Below are 15,497 nucleotides of genomic sequence, written 5' to 3' on the forward strand. Positions count from 1 at the left end.
AAGGCGATATATCCTCTAACTTCAACAAGAAGGTAATAATTGCTATTCCAAAGAAGGCCGGTTTTGATAGGTGTGATTATTATAGAGTTAGCAGTTTAATAAGCTATGGTTGCACAATACTGACAATAATTGTTCACAGAACAATAGAAAAACTGCTAGGAACAGATCTGGAGGTGATACATTTTGGTTCCAGAAGAATGTAGGAACACGGGAGGCAATACTGTCTCTTTGACATAGAAGATAGGCTCGAGAAAGGGATTTAGAAAAAGGTTTCGACAGTATTGTCTGCAATATAGTTTTCCAAGCAGTATAATGATAAAATACAGAGCGTGGAAGATTATTTACGACTTGTATAGAAAGAAGATTGCAGACATAAAAATCGAACCACGTGAAAACGGAAAAAGTGATCGAGAGGGGAGAGAGGCAGGTTTGTAGCCTATTCCTGGCGTTATTCAGTCTGTACATTAAGCTTGCTGTAAAGAAAAACAAGGAGAAATTAGGAAACAGATGTAAGATTTAGGGAGAAGAAATAAAACTTTTGACATTAGCCAACGACGTAATGGTTGTGTAAGAGGCAGCAAAGAACATGGAAAAGAAGCTGAACGGAGTGGAAAGAATCTTTGTAAAAAGGTTATGAAATGAACATCACTAAAAGTATATCAAAATTAATCCATTGTATTCAAATTAAATCATGCGACGTTGGAAAGAGCTGATAAGAGGGGAAATGAAACTAAATTTAGTCGATCTGCTTTTACTGTTTGGTCAACAAAGCAAACAACGACAGGCGAAGTGGAGAGCAAGAAAATAATTTCTGAAAAAGAGAAATTTGCTAACATGTCAGGGTTAGGAAATCGTTTCGGATAATGCAAGGGGTCCATAATTGAAATTCCAGTTTCAAAACGCTTTGTGAAATGAACCACTGTTCAGAATGATGTCAAATTCGGACAACATGTGTTGACGCAGAAGGAAACGGCATGGCACAAAAACAAATTTAACGAAAATTTTACCAACATATGTCGCTGTAAGGGACAAAATATGTAGTCCAACAAACAAGCGCTACATGGTCGTTTATCAGTTTGCATGGGAGACTCCCAACACGGCTGTCTCTGTGAAGGATGACACGCTGTTGATAAAGTTCTTTTACCGGAATGGCGACAGTGCGCTAGTAGCCCTGCCGAACTATCGAAGACTGAAGAGTATGAAAAACACATTTGGAAGATGTCTGCTGAGGGTCTAGAGAAAAAAATTACAAAAATCGAAAAGACAGATTCTTTTCAAGTGGAATGTGGCAGATGGAGGAAATCTGATGAACCGACGTCTGTCGATGGTGTGGTCACAACATTTCAGGAGGGGTCGAGTGGTGGTGTGCAAACATGTACTGCACAGGAAATAGACGAAACAGTGGATGTGCCTGCAAGCGAGGTGGATAAAATCGTACTATACATCCTGCATTGTTATCAGTATAAAATCACGTAATTTCACGAGCTGCCTCCCGGTCACCTGCCAGTAAGCCAAACGGTCGCTCTGTAATTTCTTGCTCGCATGGAAGAAGACAGTGAATGGCCATGGGACATTCTGTGAACAGACGAAGCCCGTTACTATCTCCAACGACATTTCTACACGCAGAATTGCAGTTTTGGCAACGGAAAATCCACACGCGCATAAAACAGTATGACTTCATTCTGCAGAGGTGGCTGTGTGATGCGGGTTGATCGCATCGTTTATCTTTGTCCGCGCGGAGTGGCCGCGTGGTTTGAGGCGCCATGTCACGGACTGCGTAACCCCTCCCGCCGGAAGTTCGAGTCTTTCCTCGGGCATTGGTGAGTGTGTGCGTGTTGTTCTTAGCATAAGTTAGTTTAAGTAGTGTGTCAGAGTAGGGACACATATTTGAACATTTTGTTTATCGTTGGGCCGTATTTTCGCGAGGAGAGGAGCTCTGCGGGTCCTCTTACCTGGTAAAGGCTATGCCAGTCTTCAGCGTACCAACGTCAACAATGTGAATGTGTGGGTAGGATCATTTTTATGCGCTGAATTTTCTCATTTTGAGAGTATTGGAGGCAAATTTTAATTGTTAAAAACCAATTCAAAAGTCAAGATCACAAAAAAACATTTTTTATTCGAGACAATGTTTCAGCTGTCTGAGCTGTCATCTTCAGGTCTTAATATTTCTTTGCAGTAAAACATGTTCATTTTACGCTGAACCTCATGCACTAGAATTTTATCCACTTGAAATCTTGTGCATGAGGTTAAGCGTAAAATGAACATGTTTTGGTACAGAAAAATGTTTAAGGCCTGGAGATGGTAGCTGACACTGTGGAAATCGGTTGTCTTGAATAAGAAAATATTTTGTGCGATCTTGGCTTTTTAAAGGTTTTCAACATTCTTATGCAAGATGGCGCTCTTCTGCACATTGCACAGCTAGTGAAGCGGCTGCTGCAGAAGCATTTCGGAAATGCTAGAGTAATCAGGCCTCATTTCCCTGCAGCCTGGAGGTCCAGAGCAACTGATCTCAATCCATGCCACTTCTGGCTGTGGAATTATGTGAAAGATGTATTCAGCGCTCCAGTCACGAACTCAACAGAACTGAAGGTACGCACTGCACAGTGCATTCTGGACGTGACACGAGACAGTCCTGTTCGTTGTGGAACGTTCTGTTTCTCTGTTTCAGGTTGTGGCAGAAAACGGTGGACAGCATATTGAACATGTCTTGCGCCAGCCTGATTTTTTCCATCCGATGTGTTATGACCCTACCGTGGTGAATGGGGTTACCTAACTCTCAGTGGTACGACTCTTGACTGCCGAACTTGTGAAGTGATGGACATTGAACAGCGCGAATGCTGTAGCGTGCAGCTCAGACCATAGCTAAAGTATTGCGATTCATGTGTCATTTGTAGTGGAATGCATTTATGTTAAAATACTTTCAACGCCATCTATTGGTAAAAGTGTCGTTAAATTTTTTTTGTTACATGACATTTTGCCATGTGTCAGTAATATACTGTTCAAATTTGATGCCATTCTGAGCAGTGGTTCTCTTTCTAGCTCGAGACTCAGAGCAGAGCGGAGATCAGCAGCAGCAGCAGCAGCAGCTCTTCGGTTGTACACAGTTTGCTTACTGAGATTAGTTTAGTGCTATTTAACTTGCTCTGAGCAAAGGTGAACAGTAGCTGATTATTTAGCTGTTTTAGTATTGCGTATTTTTCGATCTTTTGTCTTGAGTGAGTTTACTTTCTAGTGTAGATTTCCTCCGCAGAAGTCGCTAGTGTCACTTTAATTACATGAATTCCACGACATCTGCAAATAGTAAATATTTAGTAGACCACCAGCTACAGAGTGGAGCAGAACCGAGATAAGCGGCAGCAGCCTATCGATTGCACGCAGTTTGTTTGCATCGTGTAAGTTTCGTGCATTTCTAACTCCATCTGAGCAAAAGTAAACAACAGCTAATTATTTAGCTTTTTTAGTAGTGCTATATATTTTTGTTGCAAGAATTTTCGTGTTACTCGATCTTTTGTCTTGAGTGAGTTTACTCCCCAGTACAATTTTCCGCCGCAGAAGTCGCTTTCGTTACTTAATTCCACGACCCTTGCTAATAGCAGATATTCAGTAGGCCTCCAGCTTCAGATCCTCAGAGTGTAATGTTCAATCAGTCAGCAGTGCGGTACTTGCTCAGCTGTTTGTTTTCAGACTAGTGACCGTTGTAATCAGCATATTAAGCGGCTCAGTTCCGGGCCGCCACGTGGAATGTCCGCTCGGTTAGAGACGCCAGTCACGTATTGCGCGGCCCCTACTGCCGGAAGTTCGAATCCGCCCTCGGGCATGTGTGTGTGTGTGTGTGTTTTGATTTTAGCATAATTTAGTTAAAGTAGTGTGTACGTCTAGGGACCGATTACCTCAGCAGTTTGGTCCCTTAGGAATTGACAAATTCACACACACAGTTCAGTGCCAGCTATCGCCTGTAACACATCTCCAGGTCCTCAAGCTACGTATTTAGCTTTTCCTGTGTTTTCTTAATAGTACGCATTTGTTTAACTGCTTGTGTGTTTTCGTATTTAGGAAGTTTGTTCTCGCTTATTCTGTTAGCTGGGAGTGTAAATTCAGGCCGTCTGTAGATCAGTTGTCATTTCTTCTGAACAGCCAACTACATAGGTCATTGAGATTTCAGCGTCCCTTGGTTACACATCATGAGGGTACCAAGTTGCTTGTTTAAGTTTCTGCCAGTTTTTACAGTTTACTCTCCAGTTAGTCTTTCTAGAATGGGTAGGATGTGTGCCTGCTCTGTGCGGACTCAAGAGCAGCTGACCACAGTTCGCGAAGAGTTGAATGCGGTTTCGGCTGCGATCAATCGCCTTCAAGCTACCGCTTCGAGGTGTAGCGGCGGTGGAGATTCTGGATCGTCGCATGGGACGCCTTAGGTGTCGCTTGTTTCGTCCAGTGTATCCGACGTGTTGGACCCGCAGGGTTGAGTGGCGGGTGGTAACGCGTTCTTTTCGCTTGTGACGGAGGGCCAATGTGGAGAATGGCCATATGGCCTCATCTCTTCACCCTGTGAGTGAACAGGTAGCCGTTCCTTCAGCAGGGTCTTGGCAGGAACACGTGGGCAGGCGTATACTAGTTCTTGTGCTCTGCAATCTCGGTTCAGATGAGGACGCGCAAATGACAGGCAAAGATTAGTAGAGAATCGCGCGTCTATGAGAAGATCTATCCGCCAGGCATACAAAAGCTGCCACCATCATACGTTGGGTAAAGATCTGATTGAGGACGCAAAAAAAATTCTGGTTCTATTTAAAATCTCTGAGTGGGACTAATCCTTCCATCGAGTCACTCTTTGGCCAGTCTGGTTTGGCAGTAGGAGATAGCACGTTTTAAGAAATCGTTCACGCGGGAGAATCGTACAAACGTACCGTCGTTTGACTATCGCACAGAGACCCGCATGGATGACATAGTAATAAACATCCCAGGCATCGAGAAACAACTGAAAGAGTTGAAAACAAATAAGCCGCCAGGTCCGCATGGAGTCCCAGTTTGGTTTTACGTCATTGGCCCTTTACTTCATTTGCATTAATCGCGAATCTCTGGGCCAGCGCAAATGTCAAGAGACTGGAAAAAATCACAGGTGACTCCTGTGTATAAGAATGGTAAAAGAAAATAACAGATCAATAACCTTAACATCGATTTGTTGCAGCATTCTAGAGCGTATTCTGAGTTCGAATATTATAAATTTTCTAGACGCCGAAAATCTCATGTCCACGAATCAACACGGCTTTGGAAAACATCGCTCGTGCGAAACCCAGCTTGTTCTTTTCTCACATATATCGCGAACTACGGATGAAGGGCAATAGGCAGATTCCATATTTCTAGATTTCCCAAAAGCTTTCAATACGATACTCCATTGCAGACTGTTAACGAATATAGGTGCGTACGGAATAGGCTCCCAGATATGTGACTGGCTCGAAGACTTCTTAATTAATAGAACCCAGTATGTTGTCCTTCACGGCAAGTGAAGTGGGGTACATCAGGAGTGTCCCAGGGAAGTGTGATAGGACAGTTGCTTTTTTTCTGTACACATAAATGATCTGGCTGACCGTGGGCTGTAACCTGTGGTGATTCGCGAACGATGCTGAGGTGTACAGAAATGTGTCGAAAACAAGTAACTGTAGAGCGACAGAAGTTGACCTAGAGAAAAAATTTATAGTTGGTGTGACGAGTGGCAGCTGGCTCTTAATGTAGAAAAATGTAAGTTAGTGCGGACGAGTAGGAAAACCAACCCCTTGTATTCGGATACGGCATTATTTGTGTCCTGCTTAACACAGTTACGTTGTTTAAATATCCGAGTGTAACGTTGCGAAACGATATGAAAAAAATGGTTCAAATGGCTCTGAGCACTATGGGACTTAATTTCTAAGGTCATCAGTCCCCTAGAACTTAGAACTACTTAAACCTAACCAACCTAAGGACATCGCACACATCCGTGACCGAGGCAGGATTCGAACCTGCGACCGTAGCGAAGCGATACGAAATGGATCGTGCATGTGAGGACTGATTTAGGAAAGGCGCGTGGTCGACTTCTGTTTCTCGGAAGAATCTTAGGAAAGTGTGGCTCAGCTGTAAAAGAGACCGCATATAGGACGATAATGTGATCTGTTCTTGAGTACTGCTCGAGTGCTTGGGATCAGTTCCAGATCGGACTGGAAGAAGACATCGAAACAATTCAGAGGCGAGCACCTAGATTGGTTACCGATAGGTCGATCAGCGTGCAAGCGTTACGGATATGCTGTGGGAGCTCAAGTCAGAATCCCTGGAGGGCAGAAGATTGTCATTTCAAAAAACACTGCTGAGATAGTCTAGAGAACCGGCAGTTTAAGCTGACTGCAGAACGATCCTACTGTCACCAGTGTAAATTTTAGTTAGGGACCAAGATGATAGGATAGGAGAAATTTGGTATATAGATAGCCGTTTTTACCTCACTCCATCTGCAAGTGGAACAGGAAAGGAAACGTCTAGTTGTGGTACAGGGTAGCCTCCGCCACGCACCGTACGGCGGATGCGGAGATGAATAAGTTTAGATATGGAAATCCTTTACTTGCCTGAAGTGTAGCCTGGTACGAAGTGAAACGTCGACTGTGGGGTTTAGACAAGAAGAGAGTGTGAGCGTTTGAAATATGTTGCAGAAAAGAACGCTGAAGATTAGATGGTAAATCGAGTAACTGATGAAGTACTGGATCCAACTGTGCGAAGCGATATTTATGATATAAACTGACTAAAAGAAGGGGTCAACTGATAGAAGTAGGGCGAGCGCTAAAAGCGTAGAGTAAAACCAGGAGATGAACACAGTAGCAGGATCAAATAGATGTAAATTGAAGTAGTTATGCAAGAATGAAGAAGCTTGCATAAAATAACGTGGGGAATTAACGTCACACCAGTATTCGGACTGAAGACCACCACAACAACAATCATTCAAAACCAGTGAACAACAGCTTGTAGATGACGTTTGTTTCTGGATTCCAAATTTTGAGTCTGTTCAGCACTCGAAAATGCAATCGATCATTATCGAAACGGCACAGAGCCGGTCACTAAGGTATGATTAATGTGCACATTGTGTTGGGGTACATCAATCACTTCATGTCTCACTATAATTTCCAGGTGGTACTGGTATTTCCTGTGTTAATTTTATCAACTTCACCATTTTTTAAACAAATATAAAACCACATGAAACAGAAGAAATTCTTTATCTTTGTCTAGAAATACGTAATTATCTGTAGTTCTGCACTAGGATTCTTATTGTACAGTCATGCTCAAAAGTATCCGGACCAGAATTGCATTTTGCCTGATTCGCATGCAACCCACATAATGCAGCTGTCTAGCAGGTCCTCTAATCGCTCCTCGGTACAGTCGTTTGACTATTGAAAATGGTTCCAACATGTCACCACTAGAAAACACTGCTCTGTATCGTAATAACTCAAGATGTAAAGTAATACCACGATACTACAAACATCAGGGAACACCGTATCACAAGTAAGACTGTCCTTAAGGCTTGTAAGCTCACATTTATTACAATAAATGACATACCTGAAATGTTACCACTCTCATTATTACGTCAGATAGGTGATGAGCGTAGTACGTTCGTTGTATTCATGATTTCCTCTTCAAAGTAACATACCGTACTTATTATTTAACACAAAATGACATTCAAAATTCAAGTTATTCACGAGCAGCTAGTTGAGAATATGTATGAACTTCAAATGACACGACGAACCATCTCGTTCTGCATATGGATTCAAATCCAGGTCATGCAGATTAAGCAAAGATTTCGTGACTGACGGAAACTAACAGTCATTCCTGATTAGGCATAAAGTGAGTGATATACCTCGATTTTAGACAGTATCAATTAGCAAATACCAACTTTAAATTACATAACGCAAACATTTTTAACGGACGCGAGTTCCTACCCAGCTCATGTTGTCACCGTTAACAAACTACGAGAGATGTTAAATATTGCTTCTTAACAAGTAACTTACTTGAAATGACGTGAGGTAAAGCTTTGTGTTGGACAGGGATTCGAACCCAGAACCTAATAAGATAGATATCGAAGCACAATCAACTGTGACATATCGGATTTTCTCGACAGTAGCTAGATGTTTTAACTGAAATGACGAGACGAAACATTAATTTTTGCGTTCCCAGGACTCCAACCCGGCACCTATCGCTGTTATTTTCTAGAGAAAACGAACGTTAAATATGGGTTTGTTGCACCAGCAGCGACATGTGAGCATGTTTGAACTAGAAATAATATGACGAAGAGTTCAGTGCTGACTGGGAATAGAGCTCCACACATATCGTTGTTGACTACACACAAAGAGACGTCAGCTACCGAATTTTTCTCCACCAGCAGCTCGGAATAACATCTTGAACTTACAGTGATCTCGCAAATAGTTCTGTGTCTCACTGGGAGTCAAAAACGTCAAATATCGTTAGTGTTGACAACGAATGAAAATACATTAGAAGTCGAAATTATTATCCACCAGCAGATAGGTGTTCTCGTGCTAGATCTTGATAATACATAATGAAATCTTTAGTGCCGGGCCAGGATTCGAACCCATTCACGCGCAATATGTGGAGATGTTGAGGAATTTGCAGTTTTGAACAAACAACAAATTGTAGCCGAGCTGTATTGTTACGAAGGGAACAAATTCCGCGTTAAGGGCCGTCTGAGTTGCATTCCTAGTTCAGAACCAATTTTATCGACATACAGAAGCTCAGATAAAAGATGGAACCATTTTCAATAGTCAAACGACTGTACCAAGGAGCGATTAGAGGACTTGCTAGACAGCTGTGTTATCTGGGTTGCTTGCGAATCAGGCGAAATGCAATTCAGGTCTTTCGGATACTTTTGAGCATGACCGTACATGGGATTTTATTTAATTCAACCTATTACTCATGTCTATGCTGCAGTTCTTTTCCGAAAATATGAATGTTCTAATTTCATGAACTTTTATCTGCCTTAACAGTCAGCAACTCATGAGCAGATCAAGCTGTAATTGAATGCCGATTCGCAGTAGGTACCATCGAAGTAGAATACAAAGGCATGTGACGTCACCATAAAATTGTAATTTGTGCACGTTCGACGAACGGCAACAGTCATTTCGCTTAGCTCGTTACTGAACGATGTAAGTGAGGTCATGAGATACTATTCACGATACAAAAAGTACGATAATAATGTCTGAATTCAGGAACCGGAAACTTTATAAAGGAGGTTCCTGATAAAATTTGTTTAGGTACTCGCTGAGAAGTGCAACTATACGAAAAGTGTCGTTCAAACTTTTACAAATTCGACATTTATTTTCTCACGAAAATGCGGGAGCTGCATACTACATTGCAGTCCCTGTGTTATTAAGAAGAATGATGCATTGTTTCTTCGGGAATGCCTGTAATGTAATTTTACAAGATTTTACACTTACTTTGTTTGAGTGTTTTCTCAACGCTCTCGGGAGCTCACCAGGGCCGGGCAGGTGTTCCCCTCGAGGACATTCGGGTATCCGGGAATTCTACTTGAGTTGTCAAATCTGTCACTTTGCCCAGATACGTGACCGCCACTTGTCTGCAGCATGTCATTTGAGCCCCTGTTTCAGCTATTGTCATCCACACGCTGGACGATGCAGCTAAGGTTGAAGTGTTCCGGGCGGGAAAGAGCGCTTGGTCCCCGGCACGAATCCTCCCGGCGGACTTCTGTCGAGGTCCGGTGAGTCGGCCAGTGTGTGGATGGTTTTCAGGCGGTTTTCCATCTGCCTCGGCGAATGGGGGCTGATTCCCCTTATTCCGCCTCAGCTACACTATGTCGGCGATTGCTGCGCAAACAAGTTCTCCACGTACTCGTACATCACCATTACTCTACCACGCAAACATAGGAGTTACACTCGTCTGATGTGAGACGGGGACCGAACCGCGCAATAATCCTGGGTTCGGTGTGGGGCGGCGGGGTAGTCGTTGTGGGATTGTGGACCACTGCGGCTGTGGCGGGGACGGAGCCCTTCCGTCGTTTCTATGCCCCCGGTGACATACAGTACAATACATGGTTGATGTGGACATGGAAGGGACATATGATTTCACGAGACAGATCGCCGTCTGCACACGGGACAAGCTAGTTAACGTGATTTGCGCTCTCAGGAAGAAGTCGTGCCGAGACTGTAACGCCTGGACTCGGGAGCAACACAGGTAAGTCATTTGGTCGCATCAGTCTTTTTTCACTCCGTTTCTAACTTCTGGCCGAGTTTATGTCCCGAGAGTGAAAAGTATCTGGGGGTATGAATTGATGTGGGCAGCCATACAATGTGCCTCACTAGTTATTCTGCAGGGTCTCATTACTGTCAAGTTTTATGTGACCATTGTACTCATCGGGTCTATCTTGTGTTACAGTGTTTGTTCCCCAGTGGTGATTCTGTGTTCCAAGACGCCAGGACACCTGTTCATACAGCCAACATCGTCGACGACTAGTTTTGTGAGCACGAGGACGAACTGTTGCATCTTCCCAGGCCACCACAGCCAACAGACACAGTAATACTGGAGAGAAAGAAAGGTGTGTTTATCGCGATCCACTTCCGTCATTGCCTCCTGATATTACCAGTATGTTGCAGGAAAAATGGTGTAAGGGTCCCCTGAAAATCATACAGGACTTCTATTTATCCATTCCGAGATGACTGTTCAAATGGTTCAAATGGCTCTGAGCACTATGGGACTTAACATCTGAGGTCATCAGTCCCCTAGAACTTAAAACTACTTAAACCTAACTAACTAAGGACATCACACACATCCAAGCCAGAGGCAGGATTCGAACCTGCGACCGTAGCGGTCACGCGGTTCCAGACTGAAGCGCCTAGAACCGCACCGCCACACTGGCCGGCCGAGATGTCTGTAAGCTGTATTGAATGCCTACGGTTTTTCTACATATTGTTGGGCATGGTAATGTGCTGTGTTTTTGGTATTTGCATATTTTTGTCGACACCCTAAAGTTCCGACGCTATGAGGCTTCCTGTCAATCTATCTGTAACGCAGTCATTAAGAAAAATAGACCTGGCTACAAAAATGACTTGAAGTGATGTTATCTGGGGCTGTATATTTTCGTTGCTAAGTGGCTTGTACTCGAGCAATCTGTAATGCTGCGGATAACAACAACAGACGCCGAGAGATCGATAAACATTGGTTCTCCAAGTGTTCCTTTCCGGCATGCATCTGTAAGACTGTTTGTCGCCGTGTGAATCGGTAAAATGAAATCTGGAGAAAAGTGGAGGGACTGAATATTCTCTTGCGTAAGGGGAGGAATGGTGTGTTTATAGTAGCAACTTTAGGCTGCGTTTTCGGTGTATAAAGCTGATATTTTCGAAGCGTACTGCGCACAATGAAGTTGAAATTTAAATTTACATTAAAGTGCTTCCTGTTCTGTAGTAAAGTTACTTGAAAATTACGGACAGTAGTGTAACGTGTTTGCTGAGAGAAATGTTTTTGTATACATCGCGGACTGCGAGCTCAGTGACCATATAGATAAAACAGGTTCGTGTTATAAACCATTATATCAGAAAATAATAATTTGAAAATTGCGAAATCGGAACAATGGAAACACAGGTTTGACTGCCTTAGATGCACATTGCGGAGTGATATGAAAGTAAAGATGTGCTTCTCTTCATGGACTGGTATTTCACAAGGTCATTCGAAAATTATGATGTTCGAACAGTATAATAACGTTTCGCCTGGTCTTAGTTTAGCTCTAGCTGCTCCTCCGAGCTACCGTTTCATTATTAAATAAGGTCTGGACAACTATACAAGTAGAAATAATTCAAAAGCCAAGATCGCTTAAATACTGTTTACTGGATAACCGGTTACAACACACTGAAGGTGCCATCATCGGATGCGAATGTAGATTAACATTTATAAACCATTTGGATACGACGATACATGAGGCAGACCAGCCGATATAACATCATTGTCACAAAAAATGAAAAACAACTACTCTCATGGTCGTTCTTTTCCAAAAGATATTTAAAACCGAAGTCACACGATAAAACTATTTTGTACATGACATCTGCTCGACTGACAACGGTCGGCATCACACTGCATCAGGGCAATGACAATGGTTTTATACCATCTGGTCTGCATCATATATCGTTATATCCAAATGGTGTATAAATTTTAACCTACATTCAGATCCGATAATGGCACTAAAGTGTGTTTAAACTGGTTGTCCAGTAAACAGTATTTAAGCAATCTTTGCTTTTGATTTATTTCTTCAACAGAGTGTTCCCCCACCACGCACTACGTGCTCACTGCAAAACTTTGCAAGTGTTGGAACGTCGCTGATGGGTTTGTTACCCAGACGGCATCCTGAAACTAGTCCCCCTTCGAGGTCACTGAGCGCTCCTAACCGGTCCATTCCGCCGTTACTACTTCTCCACGACAAAGCAATACCCCCAGTCTGCTTCTATACTGGGAGGTCCACTTCTTGTGACATCTAGTTGTCAACTCCATATTACACACGGGTGGCCGGATATTTTTCACCAGATAGTGTTTTCAGGCTTAGTAAGACATCAAAATTCAGTTCTCTCTAATATTGAAACTTCTCATTCTCACGAGAAATGGTATTTTTTAATAATAAACATAGTGTACATTGCAAAGAACATTTATTGTTATCACATGGAACACTCTATAAGAATAAAAATGTAAATGTTCGTTTTTCAAAATCGTATGTCTCCAAATGTTCTCCACTGATAGCTTTGAACTTTTGCCAGAAGGTTGCATTCGAATATGCGCATGTTTTTATATACCTACTGGAGGGCCAAGCGGTGTATAAATACACATATAATAATGGCAGCGAAAATCTATATAAAAGTGTAAATGTTCATTTGTTCAAAATTTTAAATTTTTCGCCGCGCGGACTTGTCCGCTTGGTTTGAGGTGCCATGACAGGGATTGCGTGGCCCCTTTCACAGAAGGTTCGAGTCCTCCCTCGGGCATGGGTGTGTGTCTGTGTCGTTCTTGGCATAAGTTACCTATTTTAATATAAGTAACATATAAATAAATGTTTAGTATATAAAAGGGAATAGCTATTACCAAAAATCTCGAAACATTCTTAACCTATGTCAGATGGTTCAAATGGCTCTGAGCATTATGGGACGTAGCATCGGACGTCATCAGTTCCCTAGACTTATAACTTCTTAAACCTAAATAATCTAAGGACACCACACACATCCATGCACGAGGTAGGATTCGAAATTGCGATCGTAGCAGCAGCGCGGTTCCGGACTGAAGCGCCTAGAACCGCTCGGCCACAACGGCCGGCTTAACTTATCTGTTTAAATTTGTACACAATACTCTGATGAACATTTCGACGGACGCAGGCTATATATTTTTAATAAGTATGTATATATAATATATAAAGAGGAAATATTGATATCAAGAATTTGAAAAGTACTCAACCGATTTCCTTCAAATTTTAAGCGTTGCTGTGATATCGGCTCCATATTTTAAAAATAAATAATAATAAGACATCAGTAAAAAAAAGGCAGTTGCATTTGTATATTAACGGTTTCTGATTGGAATACTACTACAAAATCAGAATTTCCAGTAACAATAAATAGGGCTCATTGTCAGAGACAGGGGAAATGGACAGCGAGATGGGAGGAAATGGACATAGAAACGGAGAGGATGATAGTGAGAGGGGAGGCAGACCGAGATGGAGGGAGACGGGGGAAAAGAAAATTAACTGCTATTGTTTTCGCCAACAGCCGCTTGCACTTCGCAGTTGAAAGCTGACCAGATGTCCAGGATTTCCTTGATTCGACTGTAGTAATGTCTTCAAAGGAGAGGCCACTACGTTCGGATCATGCACTTACTTCCAAATTTCGTACACTTTCAGTAGACCATTTGGACAACGTAACGTGCAAAATGGCAATAGAAGTTTTACGCGTCATTGATGTACTGGTGCGTTGTGACCTGAAGCACAATATGGCGGCAGTCATGTGGTTAGCGTTCTAGCTAGTTTCCCTTCGTCAGCCGGCCGCTGTGGACGATCAGTTCTAGGCGCTTCAGTCTAGAACCGCGCTGCTGCTACGTTCGCAGGCTCGAATCCTGCCTCGGGCATAGATGTGTGTCTTCTCCTTACGTTAGTTAAGTTCAAGTAGTTGTAAGCCTAGGGGACTGATGACCTCAGATGTTAAGTTCCATAGCGCTTGGAGCCATTGGAACCATTTTGCCTTCGTCAAGGCAGCAGGGCGAACGTGCTGTTTGTGTCACCACGGAGTGAGTGCTCGATTTTGTTTACTCAGTACGAGGCCGTTTCGTGCGCGCCTATTTAAGCAAACCAATACAGAAAATCGACGCTCTAATTTAGGTTCCAAAACGAATTTGCGTGACCAAAGGCACTCGGAAGTCGAACGGTTTTTACGGGAAGAGGTGAAAGTCCCGGCAACGACACCATCATTGCACATTCGTCCATTGTGAGCAGCGCAGTCTATATAGTAAAGATAATTAAGATTCAACATGTGGACGGAGCCTTCAGGAAACAAAAAAGAGTCTCCACTCCTGCCACGCTGGCATTGCGCGTAATGTGGACGTCGATCATGCTGGTCCGGGGCAGCACACGGCCAGGATATTTGAACTTCCATTTTACGTCCCAGCGGAAGGAATCGAGTCGGCTCTTCGCATATACTGCATGGTAAGTAGCCATGTCGTAGAAAGATGGACGCAATTTCGAGCAAATCTTTTCTTGAACGGAGTCCGACAAGCCCGAATTAACGTAAGAAACATGTACCCTCATATCTCTATATCGGAAGCTGCTGTGCCGTTGTCACTTACGATGGACAATCAAGGACCTGTTCCGGGTGTGGAAAGGAGAGGCATGAATGCATCCAACCCCGGATCACACCACTACCGTCTGCTGACACGTAGCCGCCACCAAAGCCGGCTATGCTTCCGGTGACTTACGTTACGCCCTCATGATTTCTGTCGTTTCCCACAGTATTCGATCTCCCTGATGACCCAAAGCAGCATACTCCAGTGTGGCGGGAACATGAAACTCCCGTTCTACGTGTCGCGGACTCCACTCCGACAGCACCGCCTCTATCGACAGACGCGGATGTCCATGACGATGGTGTAGACTCATTGGTCGTGTCAACTGCGGCCTTTGTGCCAGAGCGTCGTGAGTCACTACCCACAGCTAACACTGGACACCACAGAAAGTAACGATCCCCAAAGCACCGTAATCAAATTCAGGAAAGGTTGAGGACGAGCTGCCAGAGGACTAGAATTCCACCCGCCAACACGACGCTCCCGCAGAAACAACGGCCGCCGGCTGCAGCGTAAGAACATAGAATGGGTCTTTGGAAGTTTCGGGCGTACACACAGCTAAGCAGCCAGAGATCGCTATACGAGACAGGCGCTGCCCAACACACGGCGGACTGCGGTCACGCAACCCATGCCCTGAGGAGTTAATGGAAGATGGTCTTGCTCTGTGT

Source organism: Schistocerca serialis, chromosome 8 (genome assembly GCF_023864345.2).
Source record: "Schistocerca serialis cubense isolate TAMUIC-IGC-003099 chromosome 8, iqSchSeri2.2, whole genome shotgun sequence".
Taxonomy (NCBI): domain Eukaryota; kingdom Metazoa; phylum Arthropoda; class Insecta; order Orthoptera; family Acrididae; genus Schistocerca; species Schistocerca serialis.